We start from the raw sequence: 25,000 nt of genomic DNA, 5'->3' as shown, positions 1-25,000 counted from the left end.
CACAAAAGGAAAGAACAATTCTGAGGAATAGAAATAAGTAGTGTAAATGGCTGGATCGTTAAGCTGAATGGGAAAAAGAAAAAAAAAAGAGCAGCTCTGAACAAGACTGGTCCATCTAATGCCTTCAGCATGCAACTGACCTCCCCGAAACAACTCGCATGCATCAAGTTCCCCTTGTGCTTCAGGGTTTTGCTCAACTGGGAAACATCCTCTGACCCCCGTTCTCAGCACAAGGATCAGTGCCCCGACACTCCCCATGGGACCTACTGTGGGATAGGGTAGACTAGACTATTCCAGTTGGAAGGGACCTACAACAACCATCTAGTCCAACTGCCTGACCAGTTCAGGTTAGCCTCACTCACGTCCTAATGCTCCCCAAATCGCTCACTCTGTGCTGCTATTTGGACATTTTTTGCTGCATATGACCAGGATTAGTACAATTCTGCTCCTGTTTAGTTAGTTAATTCTCCAACTGTGAGAATTTTCAACACCTAAAGTTAGACAAAACACCCAAACACTAATGCATAAATTATGGTCTTCCTGACTCGTGCATCCCTCTCCCCTTCTTCTGTCTGCACCCTTTAAGGAAAATTTTAGGTTTTAGTTGAAAACCAGGAAGTTGTTTTAGTTTCGTTTTCTATGTTTTTTAAAAAAGACCAAAACTGTCTCGAAATACTTCTAGGGTAACTTTATGAAGGGGGAAAAAAAAAAAAGGGCTCGTTTAAGAAATGCATGTCCTGTTAGCAACCAAAAACAGTTTAAAAAAAATATTCGGTCTTACATTTTTCCATTGGTACTTTCTCTTTTCAAAGTTTCTTTACTATGAATATCAGGTATATAAGAAACAGACCTTACCAACTGTTCATGAACTTATGCAATGGACATGCATGAAAAAAAGAAATCCGTTCAGTGAAAAAACACAAAGATTAGAATGTGCATTTTGTATACATTTGTTTTTAAGGGATATTTCCTTAGGATATTTCAATTATTTCAATAAATACCAAAACAATTATTCCTCACTACAAAAAGAGACTTGGTCAAAGTTTTTGTTTTAAGGTCATGTTTGAGTACTAATATTTAAGCCAACCCAAGACTGGAAGCAGTACAGCACTCACAGGGAAAATGTGTATACTTTTTTTTTCCATCCCCTAAAGCCACAGTACAGTAGTTTTCCTACTGCCATCATCATTAGTATAAAAAAATTAGTACAAACCAAAAAAAAAAAAAAGAAAGAAAGAAATTTCACTCCTACTTGCGTATTTCTTTAGATCTTAACCTGACATTAATGAGCAAATACACACTAGGATGATGATCACACTGTAGGATAAAATGGCTCATATACTGTGTTGATAAGTTAAGATGAAAGAAATCCAGAACAAAGACACAACAGTATTGTGGAGGTATGTTTAGATTCCAAAATATTTGTATCAGTCAAAGATAGAAACACCCAAGACAAAAAAACAACTGATAAATAGAAACATCCACTTTTTTCTACTTGACTGTATAATATACTGTATATAATAAAGCATTACTCCATTAGTATGCCTAGCTGCCAGATACAATACACAGATACATTATATATATATATTTTCTATCTGATCTCTGAGGCATTTGCAGCTCCCGTCGAATATCAATGCCATCCCTAAGCAAGCATTTGAGGATAGGATTTAAGTTACAGGAGACAAAGAAGATGCTCAAATGGAAACAGTACTGGCATTGAAATTCTGACCCAGATGATCTAAGACTGTAGCTGAGGTCCTTTTGAGTAATATCTCTGACACAATTCTTCCTGAATCTCAGAACAAAGCATTATGATTTGCACTGGGCAGCCTACTGGACTATACTAGAGGAGTTTACAGGAACTGTGGCTGCAAAATCCAGAAAGGTCACCTGAAGGGCACGTAATATAATCCCAACCCCCTTATAACCACTCTCACTCCAACTACAAAAGCGATGTAGATGGAGCATTTCTTCATTTATACTCTACTGGGTAGTGCCTTCATCATGCACCACAGCTTTTCCTCTCCGTTTTCTTTCCTGCCAGATGAATTTTTTTTTTCTCTTCTCATGTCGATTGGCTTATTTACCTAAGACATCGTGACACTTTATTCCATCGTAACGTGGCACTGTTCCCTGAAAGTGAGACCGGTCGTTAGATGTATCATTCTGAAACGTGAATATTAATACCCAAAAGAGATGAACCATGAGCATCACAGATGGACAAGAAGGGATTGGACATAAATTGGTAATGGGATTGATAACAATTTACAAGTACGTCAGACACAATGGTGCATCATGTTGATCGACAAGAACTATTACTCACAAACTGTACTTCCACAAGTACCTTCAGTTCTCTCTCCTATCCTCAATAATAAGCATTTTAAGACTGTTTGGTTTTTTAATGGCATCAGCCTGATGCCAAGCACAAGTCAATAGGAGAACCACTTTCACGGAAGGAAAAGCTGAAGCAAACACAAAAGGTGCGCTGGATAAATGCTGCAGCAGTCAACCACTTACACTTCAGAGAGAAGAAGAGGTTATAGTCCAAAAGAGGATTTTCCAACAGTAAAGTATGATGTAGTGTATTTAAGGACTGAATGCTGAACTTGACCAGACAATTCATAATAAATGCTATGTGATCAGGGTTTGGGGGTTTTTTTTGGCTTGGTGGTTGTTTTTTTTTTAATATCATTTTGTGTTTAAAGACATTCTAATTGCAGCTAGAAACTACAACTGTTTGAAAGTGCTGCCTAACAGCCCCATTATGAGTCGGGCACTGTGTATAAAGGCATGTTCAGGGGAAAATAAAAACACCCCACACTTGGGATATTTTTTCTCAATGACTGGAAGAAGTCAATTTACCCAAGAGAGTAAATAATGGTGAAATGTATCAATCCCACTGATTCTCCTTCTTTCCTCCAGTTAATCCAAGCTTGCCAAAACCAACTGCCTAATGATATTAACTTGTGATTTTACAGCTACTTGTGTTGATGCTGTGCAAAGGACACAAGCAGTCATTCTTGGTCATGCGTTTAAAAAACCATGAATTGAGAATGATTTAGAGAATTGCTTCTTAGAATTTCTTCCACTAAAGATAGGTATGCATGGTATTTCACTGAAATACTCAAGCTAGATCAAAATTAGGAAAAATTAGCACAAGCAGAACACCAGATTAACAGAGCTTTATTCCTTTCACTACACAAGCTAAACCAGATACTTCTGCATAATATATTCCATGCCTTACAAACTTTCTGCAACACTAAGCTGAGTACTTTTTTGCTGAAAAGGATGCAAGCTGAAATTAATTTATTTAAAAAAAAAAAAGAGACCCCAAAGTCTTCCTCCTTTTTGATTAATGCCAATTTTATCTTTCAATTTACTTATTCACACAGCACAAGAATTCACATCTTCATTAACTTTGCTTGTATTGTTTATACGTGTTTGCAGAAGATGCACATCTCTGCTGTCCCATTCTAAAGCCAGGCCTGGCTCCAGCATGGCAGTCGATGCACAGAGACCTACGCACAACCTCCTGAACCAGGTTCTGAACATTCCAGCTTCTTCCTTTTAACGTGAATTCCATAAGTAATTTTAGGTGGGTGAATTGTGTCATGAAAACAGGAGTCTCTTTATTCGTTGGTTTTTAAAAGCTATATAATTCTTGCCCTGCCTCTCATTGCTTTATATTAAATATTCACTAGAAATACATGGGAAGTTTGCACATACTTCATAGTAACTATTCTTTTTGTTATGGAGACAAAATTATTATTTACTTAGTTAAAATTATTATTGATTTTTTGCCAAATGAGAAACTGCAACCTGACTTGGTCACAGTGGCTCCATCCTTTTCCTCATGGATCTCCTATTGCACAACCCTTCTCCTGTCTGTGCCTCTCGCCCCTGCAGACTTTCATCTACTTGGACAGTCAAACTCTCTGGGAAAAGGACTGGATATGAAGAGTTCAATACAAATTTTGGCTGGAGCTGCAAGGCAAACCATCAAATGGTAAAGCAGAAGAGTTATAAAATTCAACTTGGAGGGATCTTCTCCTACTCCTCTCCTACACAGGCAATTTGAGAGAAAGGAAGAAGATGGAGAATGGAAGCTTTTGAGAACAATCCAGCCAGGATAGACGATAAACCTGCATGCTACCCTGAGGAAACAGGGTGCAAAGTTCAGTTCTCTGTTTATATTTCTAAAGAGCATAAAATATCAAATATCCTTCTTGAAGAATAATTCTCTCTCTAGTCTCTTACCACATCGCTATGTAACTATACAATAAATATTATCCTGCTCACATGCTTCTGTTTACTTAACATACATTATATTTGATGCTATCTGGCAGCATAAGTTTTAGTTCTGTCATCTTAAAATACTAATAATTGTCAATCAAAATAGAAAGTGCATAATAAAAGTGTTCTAGAAACTAATAACTCTGTATTTCTACACCCTCAGCTTGGAGCTAGGCATTGCTAAAAATGAGATTAATTATATGTTTGTACAGTGCCCAATACAGTCAGACAGACCTCCTAAACATCCTCCTCCTAGAAACGAACACAGACTAGATACATGATCATATAGAGAGTGTGTGTCTATATTATGCAATATATGCAACACTAAGTTAATAGTATCATCTTCATTTGGCCCAGTCTTTTGACTGGGAAGAGAGTTTTGGGGGAAAAAACCCACAATCTCCTCAGTGACACAGCGTTAGTTAGAGGATGAGAGAAAAGGGCACGGTCAATACCCAAGTAATTTATGGTGACTTTCTGCAAATATTTAGAAGCATGGAAGCACCAAGGAGATAACTTCAGGGACCTGTCCTGTATGTATTACCAACATAACAAAGTAAACTGATGACTTTAAGATAAAGTGTCAGAAAAATATCCTTTGAATTATATCTGTGAAAGTTTAGTGGGAACTTCACTGGTTGGGACATTTAAACCTGCTCTGGACAAAGTATTAGCAAATATCCTGTAGGGAACAATCCTGTAATGTCAAGAAGAGGGACTAGATGTATAACAGGTCTTTTGCTGCTCCAATTTTTATTATTCTAATCCATCACCCTTACTGAGGTGGCGAAGTTTTATGTAGACCTTTAAAATTATGACCATTAGAAAATTATGTCTGTGTCTGTATAATATATACACACATATGGATGTAAGGTCTGGTTTTTAAAAACCTCAAAGTGCAAAAAACAAATTTTGCCCCTAATTTGCCCATGCTACAGCTGTAACTATGCATTAATCTGGCAAGTGCAGATAGAAATTTCTAATTATGGTTATGTGAACGTACAATTTACATGCATAATTGCGACAAGTGAACTTGCAATTTAGGCAACGTTTACTGTTGACAACACAGTAGTATTGGACTATGACATGCTTATGCCATGAAACCAGGATCAGTCTGTGAGCTTTGCCCCAAAATAGAAAATTAGAAATCCTGCAAGGTAGACAACATGTTGACATCAAAGCTTGCAGAAGCAGCTAAGGAGAAGTCCCACAAGGAGCCCTAAATAAAACACTTCCATCAGGGATTCTCAAGGAAAAGATGAAAGATTTCATTTGGCTCCCTTCTGCCCAAACCACCATGGTCTTTCTCATTTTTCTTTGCCCCCCTGTTTTGCAGAGAGGCTAGAACTCCCTATGACTCTTTCTAAATCCTGGAGTCCACTGAGGATTTTGTACTGACAATCTACTAACAGTAAAAGTCACTCAGATAAAGCAATGGCTGCAGAAAGCACCTCGGTTCCCCAGGCACAGGATGGCAGAACTCTTTATGGATATGCAAGGTGTGTTACAGGAGGAGGATAAAGGCTTCACTCTGTCCATGCATGTTACTGTTACTTCTGTTATTCCAGAATGGAAATCCTCCTGTTGACTGAGGCACTAGGCAATCACCCCCATACGAGTGCTAATAAAGAGATCCATTGTCTACACACTTCAGCAGGAAAGAAAAACAATGAAAGGTTATGGAGAAGGGAAAAGGTGTTTTCCTTTTAATCTTTTAGACTGTAATAGCTATAATTGGCTTTTCTATATAGTTTGGCCCTAGTTTGTCATAGTATTACAGTGAGAAACAGCAGCCTGCACTGATTTTTATACACAAATCTTAATGACTTCAGTTGCTGCTAAGGATGCAGAATGGCGGCAGGATATGGCCATTCACCATTAAGGCCCTAAAGCCTTCATAATTACTGAGTATACAGAATATTTATTATAGAGACTATGCCAGGCCTCTTTTGTGAGCTGCCCTGGGCCTGTTCTCTGAGCCACATCAAGCAAGAAGTTTAAATGAAACTGCTCCCAAGTTTCTGAAATGGTTTAATAAAACATATACTGACTGTAATATTCAGTTTATAGTAGAAAACTATTGCCCCTTGGTTTGAAAAATGACCTCTAGTTGGCAATTTTACTCTCAGCTTCATAGATTATAGTCCGCTGTTGGTCATTTTCTCAATCCACAGGGCAATACTTTTCCATAACAAGCTCAAACTGCAATCAGTATTTGTAGGCTGTTACACAAGTTGAGGATAATATGTCTCAAAACATTCTATTATATGACTAAACAAAAGAAATAACAACCTAGTGACACAGACATATGGAGAAAAGCAGTGCTATTCTTCTAATGCTGAGATAGCAGAAAAACATATTTCTTTGTATGGTGCTAATTTATATTAAATTTAATGTCTTCAATACACAATAATCTCTAATTTGATTTTTTCATTAATAGTGTTTTGGTTTATATTGTCTTATGTCTATTCTTATTGCAATGTAAAATGACAAATACTAAATTCTATTAGTATCAGATTTTAGAAATGACAGATAGTGACAGATAGCCTAACATTGTAAAATCACATTAAAATGTATTCACATAGATATCTTCGAGATCATTTGCTCTTGGGCACACAAAACACACCTTCATAAACTTATAGGTTTGATATTAGGAAATTCTGATACGGTTTAGTAAGCAAGCTGCAAGTAATTGTTTCAGCACCCAGATCTAGTACATACATGAGATGAAATAACAGATTTTGGAAAAACAGTTCACCCATTTAGATAATCAAATAGGTACATTGTGTTAAGGAGAATTCATAGACCAGGAAGCGAGGGAGAACCGGAGCTGTTCCGAGATGTGCCACGGGCAGCTCTGCCACTGACAGACCTTAAGAAAATCACCCCACCTTCCCAAACCGCAGTTACTCTGATCTGTAGTGCTAATACAACTTACCTAGCTGGCTGGAGTGTGGCGAGATTTAGTTCTTTAATCAATGGATGACGAAAGCTCTTGTAGATCCTTCACTGTAAATGCAAAATATTTATAATTACAAGACTAATATTCATCCCTGTCTGTAAATAAAACTCTGCAGTTAAAATGTGACACCCACCCACTCTCAGAGCCAAAGGGAACAACTTCCTAAGCTGAGGCTAGTGGAGTCAAGCAGAAGTGGACATTTCGCCATCCGTCCTCTAGAAATTACGAGTTTCCTATCCTTTAAACAAATACATCATATTTGCTGGGGATCTATGATGGGGCAGAAGGGAGAATGGAGAATCTTGGCTGAAAGCTATAATAAGACCCATATGAGAAAAACATTCATTGTAGATCTGTATGGGCAGCTTCAGAAACTATATGCATCTATAATACTGCATTTTGAGATATTAAAGGGGCAGATTTTTTTTTTCTTCATTCATTTTCCACTACTGTTCCGATATTGTTGTTCAATCACAGATTCACCTGCATTCTCTAGCTGGAATTAAGTGGTCTGGATTCATTTAAACATGTAGGAACTGCATCCGTAAGCTTTAAAACATTTGAGCTAAAGAATGTATTTGAATGTGATTACCAGAAGATGATGGCTCTTTATCTTACAAGTCTTCAAGGAATTTAGATGTCTAACTCATTAATAGCGTTCGGTGCATTAGATTTTACATTTTTATGATTTTAGAAGAAAGGTTTTCTAATACAGGAAAAAAAAAAGCAGCTTTTTTTTTTTTAACGTTTTTCACTTTAGGGTAATAAAAGTGGCACATATGTGCCATAGTGTAATGGATTAATTAAGGAATATGATGTTTATCCTAGGTCCTGAGTTGTACATCTTCATAACTCACTCATAAAAATTAATGTATTATACCACGCTCCACAATGATATATCTATTTTCACCATACCTGTTGAGAATAAATTGTTCTAAATTGGATTATGCTGATATCCAGTGAGAAATGTAAAAATTACATTGTTATTTTAAGAATTTACATTGCTGTGTATAAAAAACAATCTTCTCACTGAGCTTTTGAACTGTCATGTTACTCCCACTGTTATGAAATCATAATTGCTGCTGCCACACCTAAAATCAAATGCAATGCATATTGTATTTCTTCATACGCTATGCATTTTCTACCTTACTCACAAAACCATATGCAGTATATTTTAGGACAACTCTTTCATGACTGACTGCTTTTGTATATAAGTAATATACAACTATGCATGCAAGGACTCATAAAACCCTCATTTCTAAAATCAACAGATGAAAAATCCCTAAATAATAATGTACAGATGTTTCATATTTAAATGAGCTGTTGGCATTTAATGCTGCCAATCATATATGCAATAAAATTAGTGAATTTCAAGGTACTTAGCATTTACAACAGTTGTGTTTTGTTTTTTTTTTTTTAAATCAAAAGATCATTTTAGGATGACTGAAAAAATGACTGTTCAATAAATATACAATGATATATTTCTGATGCCATCTTGAAATTCCTATGAGTGGTCAACTACACTACATTGTTCCATACCAATTCCTATTCCTTTTACCTCAAGAAAGTTGATTCTGCTGCCCTTAAGCTGCAATGCCTCACTAAAAGTAAATTATCTGCACGTTATCTGCAGAGTAATCCTCTTCCTGAATACAAGACAGAACATCAGAGTTTCTAATCCTACACAGATAGAGTAATTCACATCCACTGTAAAGACAGAGTAATACAATATGTTTGATAAATCATGTATGTGTCTGTGTACAAAGAAAAAGGTTTATCTCCTTTCCTATAAGATGCATCCGTATTAAAACACACACACATACTCCCCATGCTGGCACTGCAAGAATCTTTAGAAGTTCTATAATAGAGACATCTAAGTTTAAAAAATGAAGCAGCTCACAGGTCAAACAAGTTCCTGATGAGAAGTGCTTAACCAGAAATATTATTCCACTGATTGTAAGTTTTCATCCATACATCAAACCCTACAGTCTATTGATTAAATAAAACTGATCTTTCTTTATTTCAAAGCAAAAGAGAATTAAATCATCCCCATTGTTTTCCCTTGGTTTGGAACTATCACCTTGTACACCCTGGCCATGCGTCCTGCTTATAATTACAATATCCTTAAGGAGAGCTTATTCTACAATGACTGATCACAGGTTTCTTGCTTCTTCCTCTAAATCGTCTGCTCCTGGTCATAATCAATGGCACTTGATGGCCCAATATTCTGATCCAATATGGCAAGCGATATGATCCAAGATCTGCTAAAAATCAATAAATTCATTTGCTTCAGGAAATTTTGGATGAAGACAACTTTAAGTATATGTAAATACAAGAATTTACTGCAATTATGTGGCACATCTTTCCTTTCCCATACCTCTTTCACTGCATATTAGCTGCATCATGCCTTGATTTTGCTCGCGATCCTACATAAAGTAATCCAGGCCAGGCAGCCCTTGCAAAGCCTTACCAAAGTCAAGGTCTGACAGCTTAGAGAACAGAGGGTCTCTTTCAGCAAAACACATCAAAACACTGTGTATCTGTATATTGCTGAGCCCCACATAGCATTGACTGGGGTCTGAAGATACCATCAAATACTAACATAGCATGAACACGTAACAAACTGCTAATGATGCCTTTGAAGAGCACCAACAGGTGGATACAAAAATCTTCTAGGAGTTTAGTCTTCTATTTCCTTGTGCAAAAACGTCCAAGTTAGCTTAATAGCTGCCTTGGGCTACTGTGTCTCCAAGTGGCCTTCAGCTTAGTTCCAGTCTACCTGCAGAGCGCTGCTCTGTGCTGTGCAAACGTGCTCTAACGCTCCACACACACCATCACGAGGCCAGAAAACCCTGTATCAAGGATGTGGTTTCCAATCTGGAAGGTAATCGCTGCCAGGCTAAAATGGTAGCATCCAAGTTCACCTACGTGTTTCACCCCACACTTACAGATGAAAGGACACATGCTAAACTCAACTCTGTTACTGTATATACACATCATTTAGTAAATTGAATAAAGTATTCTGAGTATGTTTTTTAAAGGCAAGAAATTTTTATTGAGAGAATCTTCTTTAAATTAGCATCACAAGACTAGGGTAAATGCATAATTAGTAATAAATTAATTAACAAAAAAGGAATTTATTACCTGTTAGTGATTTCAGTGTAATGGAGTTACAGAAATGCAGAACGATGAGTAAATACAGACATCTGTACCAGTTAAGAAGCTGCAGCTTGGGCATGTCCTTCAGCCCTTTAGTCTTTTTCCACTGGAAATCACTAGTTCAGCACCAGCAGAGCAAAGATGAGAACCTTGCTTCTGCTAAGTAGCACTAATTTCTGCCCATAGTGACATTCAGGAGAGGATCAATCAAGTCACAGGGGTAAGAAAACTGTTTGCTTATGATGTGGCTGTCACCAGTGAAGATGAGTTTGTAACACCCTCCAAGCATCAAGACGACACACAAAAGAAACATTAAAAGAAGAAACCCAACAGATACTCTTGCAAAATATATCAATGCAGTTCTCCAAACTGAAAAAGCAGAAGTCAGAAGATCAAGAACTCGCAGTTAGAATTTTCCTGGTAGTTAAAGAACATAAGGATTCTCCTGAAGTCTTTGATTGATATATGATCTTTTGTTTCTTTTCAGGCAGAACAGCTGTCCAGTGAACTAGAAGAAATAGCCCTGAAGACAGTTTTGTGTCTGATATGACTTCGAGAGGGGAAAATTATCCCAATGATAAATGCTTTACATGGAACATCTAAGGAAAAAAAACAAAAACAAACCAAAAATAAAAATGTCATCCATGAAAGAATTTTTCTTTCTCTTTGAGCAGGCAATCACTATTATCATCACTGGGGGGGGGAGCAGACGGGAGTTGCAGTGTCTGATACCGAAGAGAAAAGGTATGTCCGTCAAAACTGGGTTTGGAATGAACCCAGCCAAAGAGAGGCAATAGGTACTTTTGAGAGAAGGACAACTGGGCAATTGGGGAGAGAAGCAGAGATTTTCTGAAGACTGTCAGGACACGGTGACCTGGGATATATTGTAACTTCCTTCATTCTTCTTTATAAGAAAATTCTTTAAGAAAGCTGAAACACTCACTCACACCTTTGCTGGCTGGTAAAAGACACACAGTCTTTGCCACAATAACTGTACGCAGAAGTAGCTTGACTGTGTGCAAGAAAAAACAAAGCAGTAACAACCACTGCAAACCTTCTCAGTAGAAGTACTTGGTACAAATTAGTGTAAATTTATTCAATCTAACGGAATTATGTAAATTATGTAAATGGAGGACTACAGCCACTGTGATAATTCAGTGAAGTTACGTCCAGATTAATGGAAAGATGGCATGAAATGGAGCCTTTCTGGAGCTTGCTCTAGAGCTGTGTTTTGGCAGCATAGTAAGAGGTTAAGACAAGAGCCTTAGAGAATGAACAGCCAGAATACTTGGATGAAATTTGTACATCTTTCTCATTTTAAAACACGTCTCATTGTGGCACTTCAGTGTATGGATGAGCACTGATGGCTGCTGTCACACACAGCCAGGAAAAGGAAGAGTAATTACAACTGTACTTTCCTTGGAGTAACCAAATCCAGTATAACACCAACGCTGGCAAACAACCAAGAATGGTTCATCCACCCACCCTCCAAAGCCTTGTTGAATTTGCCACACAGATTATGTTCTCTGTTAATTTGGTCAAGACTAAACAAGGGCTTCTACGTATCTGATACAGGATAGGATAGGTCTTGGCTTAGAAATGCCGAGCAGAAGAGCACAATGTGCTATCTAGTGGCCCTTCAATCCTTAACCTAGATCTCCTTGCTCATCCTGCCCAAAACTCTTCATTTTTCAATACAATAGATCTTTCCTCAACAGCACTCTTCCAACTTTCACTCTCCTCCTGACTAAGCACCTTCTTCCTGCCTTCCTGCCCCAAAACCTTCCTGAATAAGCCCCTATGAGTATACTTATTCCAGAAGGTAATTAAAATTAAATGAGATCTTTAGCATTGAGAAAATTAGAGAGACGGTTACACATTCTCATATACGTTTGCACAGCCAGAGATAATTTCTCTCCCTTCCCTTGCATAACTTGAATGCCGTTCTTCCCCGTACACCAAACCTTCTCCTTCATCCCTACTTCTGGAGTCCTCCTCATCCTCCCACATAAGCTGCCATTAACCTTGTGCATCAGAGCGGTGCTCCCACCAGCTGTTGACATCCGCCTGCTCTTCTGCCACCTCACCTGAACCTCCCTGCATCGAGTGCCAGCCCCTGCTCTCATGCAGACTTTAAATCCACAGTTCTCAGAAATCCTGCTCCATGGGATTCCAACAACAGAAGAACAGGAGATAAGAACATAAAAGCATCATCAATGTGGTGTCCCATCAGGAAGCCAACTAAATCTGACAGACACTGTCCTCTCTGACCCACAAGCAGGAAAGGGCTGAGCATTTAGAGAGGAGAACAGCAGTTCAGAAAACACCTTTATATGGTCTGTAATCAGCCAGCATCACCTAACAAACAAAAAGCATTTGCCTAGGTCTTTACTTTTGGGGTAATCAAATCACATTAAAAAAAAAAGTAATTTCCATACATATATGTTACATATATATTTATATTTCTATGTTTCCCCTCTTTCTCCCCCACTTTTAGTTTACAGTGACAATCAGCAATTATTTTACAGAGAAAGACTCTGTAACAAGTTTACAGGATGCCTTTAGTAGTAAGATAATTATTTATAACTCCATAAAGAATTATAATTTTTAATTTAAAAAGAAATTAAATAAAAACAGCTTTCATCTTTCCTACCATGTGAGGAAAACATTCTCTGCCTACAACTCAAATTATCATTCTCTCCTTTGTGCAAAATGAATTGACCCAGAAAACTAAAAGGGTAAGAACCCATATTTGCTGGGCTTATTCAGCAGCCAAAAGTTCATGAAAAACACTGTTGTGTATCACATAGCAACCACTTGATGCCTATTGTTAAAATACAGTAGTTATTCAAAAAGTAAAATCTTGCATTCTCAAATAAGAAGCCGGGCTGCAATGTGTGTTTACTGTTTTTGGGAAACAGTCATCTTGCCATTTTCTCTTTTTCCATAGTCTTGGCATATTTGGTCAGCTATGCAATGTGCAGTTACCCACAGGAAAGAAAAGGAACACAAGAATTTTCCTCCAGTGTTTTGCTCACAGGACAATGTCCATTCAAAGCAACACTTGAGATCACTATTAAGAGACTTAAGACGTGCTCTATTTTTATGCAGCCACACTTTCAGTGAAAATGTAATATTCCAGAAGAAGAGTACGAGGGAGAAAGGGAGAGAAGCTTACCACTTTTTGACAGCGTTACAGTTGCACACTTTAACCTGTTCTCAAAGCAAGCTACTCTCAGGAAGTCCTTTACACGTGTGCAGATGTCCACATCGCTACCGACATTGGCACTTCTTCCAGCACTGCTACCTGTCACTACAGCTGTGCAGAAGTATGAACTTCACAGACATCTCCCACTCCACCTTTCCTCCAAATTTTCTGTGGTAAAAAGTAACTTGCAATGAAAGTAAAATTTAGAGAGGAGGAAAGAAAGTCAGCTGTAGAGTCAGAAAAAATATTAACAATTTCTGTTAAATGGAGCATGTGTTACTTTAAAATACGTGAAAAGCAGTGGCAGATCACTCGAGCTATGCTGGCCTTCCCACATTTCCACGAAAGCTGAAAGACAGCCCTCAGTTTCAGTCACAACTGCGTCAGACTGTCTATTTAAATTTTCAAAGCAAGACCAAAAAGACCAGTTTCTACCTTCTGAAAGAAACTGCTGGAGGAGATGAGGGGAAGAATAAGAAAGAGATAAAACTCCCTTGTAGGTGCTATTATGTGCTATTACACAAATAGTACAACTTAAAACTTAAGATAATGGCATTTTTAATACCAGAAGGGAATGGCAGACTTGCTTAGCATAACTTTGAGATATTTCATCAAGGCTGTGTACAAACAGGTGTGCAACATTTTTGCTAGCTGTAAGATGCTTGTTGAGATTATCTGCTTACCTATTAGAGTGTTTAAACTCCTTTTGAGTAGTTAAAACAAGATAGTGGCGGAAAGCAGATTAAAAGGGGGAAACTGTGAGCATAGACGTTTTTGCCAAGAATCTTACTTTGAGCCCAGCTATATCCAGGTATGTGTGTGCTGTTTCCATAGTCGCTGAAAAGAAAGTTGAGTGGTAGGCAGCAAACCCCACATGAATGCATGGAGCTGCTAAGGAAAAAATGTGAGAATGAATTAGTTACCTGGGAGCAAAGAGGTGGGTTTTATGCTGAGAGGGGGGGAGGCGAGAGAGATCTGGCTGTTTCCAAAACAAGATGGAAAACATGGATGAGTTGAAGCTGCAGGTTGCTTGCTGCAAGTGTTCCTGCTTGTCTTAATGAGTGTTCTTTATTGGAGGTCAGAGGAGAATGCAAAAAATCAACTTCTTAACTGCACATTTCAGCTGACTTACAAAGTATTTATTCAAACAGAAGTGTATATACAATCAAATAGTTGAATCAGTCCAAATGTAGATCAGTGCATACTTATAGACAGGGATTGTCTATACAAAGGAAATACTTGGTTTGGTCATTGGTCAGTCATCTGGCCATGACAGGATGTGGTAATTATACATGACTGTTGAATAGCTGTAGTTACAATAGTACAGTCATGTGTAATTTATCAGCAAGATACTGGCATACTTGATGAAACAAAGACTAAGCTACTACATCCAGTGCACAACTAAAAATTAAGAAATCTTTCCCCTAAAACGATAAAAAGTATATGTTGAAGAATAATGCAGAACTTTTCTAGCACAACTCAAATTCTCCTCTGAAAATGTATGCTTCTCTCAGAAACAGATTCCCAGCACAGGGACTGGTAATTTATGATCCACCAAAATACTCTGTTGAACAAAAAAAGTAATACCTACACTGCGCCTATGCAAATCACTAAGAATAAGTGACTCTAAGGACCAGTAAGAACAAAGCCCAAAACTCCTATCAAACATTATTTGAGGTCTGAAAGAGTCAAGACAAAGTGTAATTTTTTTAAAATGGGCATAAATTGGGATTTCTGTAACAATTGACTCATTTTGCCTGCTTTTATCTAAGGATCTCAAAGAGCACTCCAAGTGTTAATTAAATTACAAAGCATTTTTGAGACAGGTAAATGGTATTATGCCCACTGGGGAACAGAGAGAACATTTATGTTTCATTACTGAAGTCACATAGTAATTCAGTGGCCAGTAATATAACCCAAGAATTACCAGTCGCCACTTCTACTCATTGACCCGATGGCCTCACAAGAGATAAAATTAGCCTTAAAAGCCAAAAATACTTTCCTCTTGTGCTTTTCTATCTTCCAAGAATTAGGCCAAGATTTTTTAAATTTATTTTATTTTTCTTCCTCTGCTTACTGGGAGGCCTTTCTTTCAGAGCCACACAAAGGAAGCCACTTCCTAACCTACCCAAGTGTGTTAAGGATCATAGTACAGCAATACAGATAGGAACCTAAAGAAGGGCAGTGAACTGTTAATGGTGCTGTTTAACAGCTTACGCAGCTGCATCAGGATCCTCTTCTCCCTCTTCTAACCAGCCATACTCCCAGAGATGATACATAAGAGCCTCTGTCCCATCAGAATGAAGATGGAAAGATGTGCAGGTGAAATAATGCTTTGCTGGCCAATTCACCGACTTCCAATTCTACTTTACCAAAGAAACAGACATAAAGCTACACTAAGGAACCTGGTGCCTTGTGCACTTTATATAATAATCTCCCACTGAAAGGAACAACACAAGACACAACCAACGAGGCCCTGAAAATGCTTCAGACCATGGAAAAGTCTATTCTGCAGTCTACTACATCTATTTTGGGTTGCATGTAAAGAGATGAGGGAGAAACATTTCACTGACCATTCTGTTCTTAGCCAAAAAAAGGAAGCCACCATTTTTCATTCTGGCTTGGTTCTGACTAGTACAACTGCAGGATCCACGAGTAATAAAGCAGTAAGATATAATGCAATCTCTCAATAGACAGTCCAGTGACTTACAGTGCAACCTAAAGCATCTCTAATTCAAGACTGGTACAGCTCTGTTCGAGCTTTAACAAATTACATCTCCATCAGCAAACTGATTTTGGAGAGTTCTTTATAAAAGGTTTTTCTGTTTCGTAAATAATTATTTATTACTAAGAACAGGGAAGCATCTTTTTGAACTTTCTTTAAACCTTTTGAATACAATGTTAAACCAAGATTTCAGGCTTTATTCCCCCCTTCCCCCCCCCATTTCTTGTTATGTCTTGAAGAATCAGCTGCGTGGAAGAGATGAGAATGTCTTTGATTTAAATGACCAAGGCTTAAGATTGTCTTTACCATGGCAGAAAATAAAGCTGCTGCATATATTTCCAGTAGTAGTAGTAGTATTGTTATATGGTATGACAATCATCATCTTTTTTTCTTTTCCTAAAAATATGTCTAAAGAAACACACAGTTTATACACTGCATTCAAAATATTTTTCTTCGTTTACATTGATTGCATATTTCAAATCATGTTACAGCTGTATCGCTTAGCCTAAATCAAATAAGGAATCCACATAAATGCATACACACACTTTCCTTGTTTTTAGACATTGCCAGTATTGACAAGATTAAAATATTTTTCTTATTCATTATTTATTGTGATATGATGAAACAGTGAGAGTATGTATTTAACAGAACGTCACAAAGTAGAGTTAAAATGTGGACATGCTGTTTCATTTTGATTTTACTGCAACTGTGTTAAGTATGTGACTCCCTGACTGCAATAATGACATCTTTGGGTGATGAAGATTTAAGATGCTTTGCAAAGATGCAGTGTTATCCAAACTCTTCAGCCATGCTGATTAGAAGCATTATTAAACAGATGAACCCAAGACTGGAAAGAGTGCCGTGACTAAAGTCCCTCCTGTTGCAGAGGACTGCGGGAATTGGTGCTCAGTGCAAGCGCAGCAGCAAATTCCCACACTGCATCAGGTATGTAACTGGAACGACTGGAAGGCAGTCATACATATACAACTCCAACACTTTTATGAGCACCAACATTTTTTGTTACCAAAAAATGTGTCCTCTGGATAGTTTCTCTGCTTCTAGGGTGAACTGGTACTACCTGACAACTGGATTTTGGGGTCCAGCAATGCTACATCTGGTTGAACCTCAAGTACAGGGTAGGTATGTATGAATTTGGTTTTCGAATATATGTACCTTGGATTGAAAACCACAGACCTAGCACTGCACGATCCCAGTTTCCAGCTCACAGTTGGGCACCATTCTGCACGTTTCTACTGGCAAAAAAGCAAGGAAATGCCAAAGAGAGAGCACCACAGCAAAGCAACTGTAATCAAAACTGGTACTGCTGGGCAGAGGAGCACAGAGCTTGCCTTCTGCGGTATGTGGCAGTATCTGGGTTAGAATGCAGAAAAAGACAGACACATTTTAGCCCAAATGCTTATTCTTGCATACTACAATCTAAATATACCCTCTATGATAAATACAGCAGAATAATCAGAAGGTACTGAATGCTTAAAATGCACCCTTAACAAAACAACGTAATGCATATCTCTTTTTACGTGTCAAACAATTTGCCTAACAAATCATAATAATGCAGAATGATATAAAATTCACCCATCAAGCCCAAATGCATGCACAAAGATTACCATGGCAAAGAATTGTGAATTTCATTAAATATGTTAAAGGAAAAAAAAAAAATTCAGCTTTGAAAAATAGTAATCCTGTCTTTCAACAAAAATATTATAGGAAGCTATGAATTTGGTAGATCTGAATAGGATGTTGGTACATGTTTTACTAAGGTAATATAATGGCACACTATTATTAGATCACATTAATCATTACTGTGCCAAAGGCACTGACAGCACCACTGAAAAGGATTGAAAGGGCTGGTAATGGATATAAATTACCCATTGTGTGATAAAAGGATTTTTACTAAGAAGGTAAGAATAAAACAGCAAATTTCTAATATAACTGTTGTGTAAAAACCAAAATAAAAGTAATCCAGTCAGTAATATCCACAAAATCAGAAAGTAAGCACTTTTGAAACAAGATAAAGTCACAATAAAAACTGTACACAATGTAAAATTAATTTCGTGGTGCATAATATTACTATCAATTTAAATAGTTTACATGATGACCTCTAAGGGGTATGGTCAAGAGAAAGGTAAGCTTTGTTAATTAGAATCGAGTATGAGCTTCTGCATGCGTATTTTAAGTTTGTGGGCTTAGAATTTTTTCTTTGTTGTTTTTTCTTTTTAACCTATAATGGCTTTATGACATCCCCCTGAAATTCAAGATGTGTTGAGAGTTTTCTGTTTTCCACGTTAACATCACAACAAACAGCACATCTCTCAGATGGTTTTATTTGGATTCCAAATGCTATTACAAAATGAACCACGTCTTTGCTGAGCTATTTAACCATTTGATTGAAACCATTTGTATTACTAATTGTCCGGTTCTGTGCTCCTCCTTTACTCTGTCAAGTATTTCCTGATATTAGTAGGGATCAGTGAAGTGAATTGGTCAAACTACATCCTTATTTACAGCATTAAAAATCCACATATCTTCTCTGAAGTTGATGGAATTATTCTAGAATCAAGTCACTGTAATTCTTTTCGAGTCAATTGTCTAGAATAAAATACAGTAGCTCACATTCAATTAGTAAGTTTTAAAAATTGTGACCCATATTCTTAAATGCTATAAATTCCTAAGTACAGACATCAATCCTGAAAACACTTACGTCTATGCTTAACTTTACTCACGTGAGTAATTCCATTAGCATCAGTAATTCAATACCTGCTTATGCATTTGCAGTACTGAAGCTTTAATATGCCTGAATATCCTCTCACTTACATCAGCTATAAATCAGCACAATTCCTCCGAATCACACAGTTTCTACTGATTCACAAGATAGAAAGACGAGTGGACAATCCAGTATAACAATTATAATACAGAAATAACATAAGAATTTGATCTGGGAGCAGAAGCTATCAGAAATTTTGATTTAAGAATCAATTAACGCATGTAGAATGTAGAATTAATTATTGGTTATTTCCTAGGAAGCTAGACTTTTATTTCAAACTGAGGGCCAAATAACCCAATTCTGATTTCACACTGATTTCCACACCTATCTGATTTCTCAGACTTTACAGGAGCTTTTCTTCTACCACACTGGAATAGCTCACAGGAAAATCACATATACAATGTAGTACACCCCTCCACTCACTGATTTTCATGGGTGTTCTTCTCATGCTAATATACAACAGAATATGGTTCTTAATAACATGCATGAGATGTTCTATTGAACTTATGGAAAAAAAACAACAAAAAGTGATAAAATGAATTTAATCATGAGTGTCATGGATTTTTTTAAAATCAGCAGTCTGTTGATAAAGTAATAAATGATGATTCATCTCTAACACAATTATTACATATCAACTGCATAAGATGAATGCTCATGATTTTATCAAGCAGATTTTTTTCTTGAAAAAACCCTATTTGTAGCTCACTATACTCTGAAAGAACTACAATAAGAAGTTTTGCTAAAGACATAAACATAGTATTTTTTAAGATGTACCTCATTTTTATGTATTTTTTTAATATGGAAAAACAAACCTAAAAACTCAGATCCATAAGCAGAAGAAAATGTTATGAGAATATAAGTAAGTATTCTTACCAGTTACTCTTAAACCAACGAATCTGTTCCCTGGCTGACGAAATTCTTAAAAGACACGGGATAGGTACTGAAGGTCGCAACTGTAAAAATAAAACCTGTGAGAAATTTAATATGTCAAAACTCAGTGTTTGAATCAAACATTTACGTTAAAATATTACAATTCCACCTCAAGCAGACAATCTGCAGAGCAGCAGAGTGTATTGAGAATTAGAATATTAATGGGATTAACACCTTTTATTTTTTAAACCTTCATAATGTATGTGTTTGGTGGTCATTTCATTTTGGGAACTGAAAAGTTCTTTCAGTTCTGGATTGTTTTGAGGGGGAAAACCTCTCCTCAAGATAATGCTGAGGAACAGAATGAAATTATTCTGATCCTTTCCCCTAGACAGTGCACCAAAAGAGGACAAAACAGAATAAAACAAAAGTTGCATAGCATACTCCAGAAACCCAGTTATTCTCTTTGACATTGATATTCTAATCTTTCAAACTGAGTAAAAAGAGAACAGCTACTAATTGTATTTTTACTTTTTTTTAATTCCATTTTATAACAGAAATAAGTCCTTTGTAGATGATCTCATCTAATAAACCCTACTTAAAAGAGATAAGAGCCAGCAGTAAAAGCCAAGCCAGAATACTTCCAAGATATTTGTCAGTAGTGAATTTAGGGCCATTACATTAGTAAGCAAAATAGAAACAAAAACAAAGGGCGTTCTTAGAGCAAAATAAAGTTCACTCGACTGAAGCTATAATCTGAAGAATTTATGACTGAGAATTCTAACTATGTTTATTCCTATGCATGTCTAACAAATGAAATTAAAGGTCACTTCCAAATAATACACTTTGTACATCTACATCAACCAAACTATTTCATGCAGCAGACTCTGGCTCCGAAACCCCAGTTCAAGCACCACAGCCTTAGGGCTTCACCTTACCAACACTGATTTCCCAGAGAAGCACTGAATTCTCTGCAGAGCCCCAGTAGCGGGCTGTAGTAGTCGGTGTGTACAGAATTGCATCCTTTATTTCTGTAGGAAATAACTAAGAGCTTGGCCATTTCACTGCATTTGGTTTACATCGGTCAGCATTGACAGGACCACACTGCTGGGCAATGCCATTTGTTGACTTGAAAGATTAATAACAGTTTTGAAGACTCCTATTGATGATTAAAACAATATTAAATAATTTTGCAAATTAGGAGTTCACTACTAAGCAGCACAGCCCTCCACTACTGCAATACTGATACAACACTTTTCACATATCCTCCAAGATCTCGCCAGACTCCACCTTGTCCCAATTACATCCAATGCAAAATGCTACTGCAGAATGTCCCACTGTGTCCGTGCCACCTCCTCTTCTCACTCCTTTGGTTTCTCCACCACACCAAACACAGGCTACTTATTTTCATTTTGATGGTCTACCACAACGTTTCCTGATTCCCACTCCTTCCCCCCTCGCTTGCAGATTGAACCAGTCTTTATCACGCACGTCGAAATATTTTCCAAGCGATAATTCTGCCATAGAACTTCTCTGACACAGGAGAGTTACCCCAGCAAAAGCTTCAAACCCCTCCTTTACAACTCACATTTCCACAGCTAACTGCCAACAATTCAGCAGTAGACATCTGGTTTGCCATCACCACTGTTTCTCACGCGTAGGAACACGTTTCTTTTTTGCTCTCTCCTCATGCCTAGTTTTCTTTTTAAATGCCAATTGTCTCTGGTTTTATACTTGAATTATAAGCCCCAAAAGGCAAAGCCTATCTTCTCATTACATATTTTACAGTATTGAGCTTAATGGGTGGTGAGCACGTACAAGCCATTACTCCGATCTGGTACCCCATTTCCCATGGGTATACCCAGCTACACGAGAAGCAAACCAATGGGCAATCAAGCCAAGCACCTACAGTGTTGGCTGAAGAGAACAAAAATCTTTTGTAAAAGGTTAAAAAAAACCCTTGTCATCAGATTTGGTTCTTCCCAAATATGAAGTCATATCTAGATAGGATTCAGGTCCCACTTATAGAGGCCCATACCACTTTAGAATTCAAATAAGTGAATTTTGGTTACAATATTTGGACACATAGGAAAAGCAAATTCCTGGACTGCTACGTATAAACATAGGTCCCATCCAATGTTTTCAATCGCAGTGTCTAAAAACAGTGACAGCTTGTTTGTCTGGAATTTCTGCTGTTGTTGATGTCTTAAAACCTCAAGATACACCTTTTTAGTGTTTACTTGCAGCTCATTCAATGTAAGAAAGCCAAGAAATAGGAACAAAAATGATAATAAGCTGTTAGGTTTCGAAAAAGATGTTATCTTGCTAAACAGGTTCTTAGTACTCCTACGCCAACATCGTAGACTACATTTTTGCTATGCTATTACAAGGCTACTTGTGTTTAAAAAAAAAACTCAGATTTTACATACACGCTCATGACTTGCAAAATTCTAGGAATGATTCTCAAGGGGCTTTCACTAAGATGCTTTATAAATTCTGATGACAGACAGAACACAGTAAGGCTTCATCTCTTAAAGTCCTGTACTGATTTGTTTGGAGGCTTCGTGTCATTGATCAGCATGTCAATGTCTCTTGCAATCTGCTTTCCAGTTCATGACTGTGAGTGAACCCCTCAGGTTTAAAACCTTAAATGATTTAAGGTCTGTGATACATAACCTTACGAACAAATTGGGAAAATCTGTAGCTTTACACATTAAACTGTAGCAGAAATGATTTAAAGCCTTATAAAAAGGTATTTTACTTACCTGTGCTAATATTATTCTAACACATTTGACACCGACTATGTAAAGCAGATATTTTAAAGGTACAGGCAGCAAGCTGCATGGAAACAAATTAAGATAGTTCCACTTAGGTCAAATTGGGACAGTTTACCAGTGTCTAATACACTCGCTGGCATTAAAAAATTGCACCGTGAACCCCTACAGACCAATTTATCATGCTAAAGCCTCCCGGAGCAACACTCCCATACAGTTGCGCCAGGCTCAGCGAGTGAGCCTGTTCCCCCGGCACCTCTACCCCCAAAGAAGAAGAAACCCCAAAGGCCTTCAGAAAGAGGATGGTAAAATAAAAGTACTATCGAGACATAACTGGGGTAGAAGGGCACAATTTTTGTTCATTCTTGAACATGCTTATGCAGCTCATTCCTTGAAACAAATTACAGACATTAAAGGGAGAAAGCAATCTCTCGTCCCATTGATGAGAGAGAATTTCTGCAGGTTACGGATGGAAATCTAATATCGAGCAAGGGAAAACAGATGCTTGAGCATGGACTTGTTCTGAACAGTGGGCCTTTTCCCCAAATACTGAGGCTGCAAAGGCTTCATCGTGAGGCTCTTAGCACCCCATCCCACTCCATGACGAAACCCCTGCTAATCTCAAGGGGACAAGGTTTGGGCCCTCTGTAAACAGCGTACCCTTTCTGATGGAATGAGGTGTCATGTTTAAATAATTATTCCCTATCAGTTGCTTTTTGAGGGCCTCTTGAAATGCCGTGGCATAGCTGCTGTCACCCTAGGCACATCACAGATGCAGGGACAGAGAGGTACGTGGGCAGGGAAAGAGGCTCAATGACAGGACGAAGTCAGCCCAGCAGCCGTGCAGGACACCCTTCACGGGCCTCCATGTGAACGTGACATATGTTGCAAACGCAGGATAGGACCAACGAGGCCTTAAGGGTCCATTTAGCATCACTGGGAGTTACATGCATAAACGAAGAGAGAAACAGTCCCTAAAGCAGGATGTTGGAATCGATCTCAGTATTTTTCCACTGTTCCCAAAAAACATAAGAGCTGACACCACTTTTCTCAGGCGGGGGCATGGTTTCCACCCATGCCACCGCAGGCTCCCCGGCCGTGCACCGATCCTCCCCCATAGCCCCGGCGTCGGACCTTCCTCCCTGTGTGCCCTGCCCAGGTGCTCAGAGATTTCCAATACATAAAACTGTCTGCCTTTAAATACAAAGTATTTAAAAACTCAAATCTCACCACGACAGGATTTGCCCACATCTCCTGGCAAATCTGCGGTGTTTGATCTAACATCCTTTCAAGGAAGCTCCTTTACATCACCGAGATCACGCAACAAACTACCGTTCTCATTTTCCCTCCTGATATAAGTAAGCAAAAGACAGCAAAAAGAACAGGACAGGAACGCACATCATTTTAACTTCTGGGGAGCCAAGGGGTTTGCAAAAATATTTTATCAAAGAGGCACAACTCTCTTCAGCTCCTTAGGTTTTTCTACATGCGTTTGTGCTTCAAAGATCCCAGTTTGCATTTATTTTGCGCAGCTCCTACCTTGCTGTGTTCTTTGGCACTAACACCACCACTAACCTGGCCTAGGACTAGCTATCGGTTGCAAAACTAATCATTTCAGCATGGTGCTGCTCCTGCCTTTCATGCTCAGGCCTGATCCAAAGCCCTGGAAGTCAGGAGACATCGTTTGACTTGGTGGTGGCTGGATCAGGCCCTGCTGCAGACCGGCGGTTCAGCATGACTGCTAACATCTGTACCGCTGGTGGCAAGCATGGTTTAACTGTGACTTGGCACTTGCCACTGTGGATTTGGAAAGGGGTAGGATCCAGCCCCAGGGGCCACATTCTGCCCTGAGAACATGCAGGCACACTTCCCCTGGTGTCAGCAGGAGATCCACATGGCTGGGGTTGCGCCATCCTCCGGTAATCACACATTGGGGGAAAACCTTGCCCACTGCTCAAGCGGGGTCCCCGGGGGCGCAGGAGGAGGAGGGGGCAGGAGCATCCCAGAGCAGCAACCCCAGGGGGCAGCAGCCGCTGCCCTCCTGCCCAGTGCTGCAGGGCAAGGGGGGGTCTCCCGTAGCTGCTGCACATCCCAGACCCAAGGACAGCCTCTGCCAGCTGGGGTGCCCCAGGGCCTGGCACAGAGCTCCCCTGGTGGCACCCGCAGGCTACCCTGGGTGGCAGCGAGGTGCCTGCGGAGTAGCACCCGCACCCTGCGTCCCTGCCCC

At 38.5% G+C, this 25,000-nt stretch overlaps 1 protein-coding gene across 1 annotated transcript in view; it reads right to left on the bottom strand.

The window, feature by feature from the left end:
* Positions 1 to 25,000, bottom strand: part of ZNF536 (zinc finger protein 536) — a 350,107-nt gene that overhangs the window by 274,750 nt on the left and 50,357 nt on the right. Inside the window, exons 2-3 of the mRNA XM_075161307.1 lie at positions 20,003 to 20,082; positions 7,232 to 7,302 (exon numbers count right to left, since the gene is read on the bottom strand). The gene's annotated coding sequence lies outside the window, so the exon portion shown is untranslated. The remainder of the gene's footprint in view (positions 1 to 7,231; positions 7,303 to 20,002; positions 20,083 to 25,000) is intronic.

Source organism: Calonectris borealis, chromosome 12, assembly GCF_964195595.1.
Source record: "Calonectris borealis chromosome 12, bCalBor7.hap1.2, whole genome shotgun sequence".
NCBI classification, from domain to species: Eukaryota; Metazoa; Chordata; class Aves; order Procellariiformes; family Procellariidae; genus Calonectris; species Calonectris borealis.
Note: the sequence above shows the minus strand (reverse complement) of the source record. Positions and strands in the feature narration are given on the sequence as shown.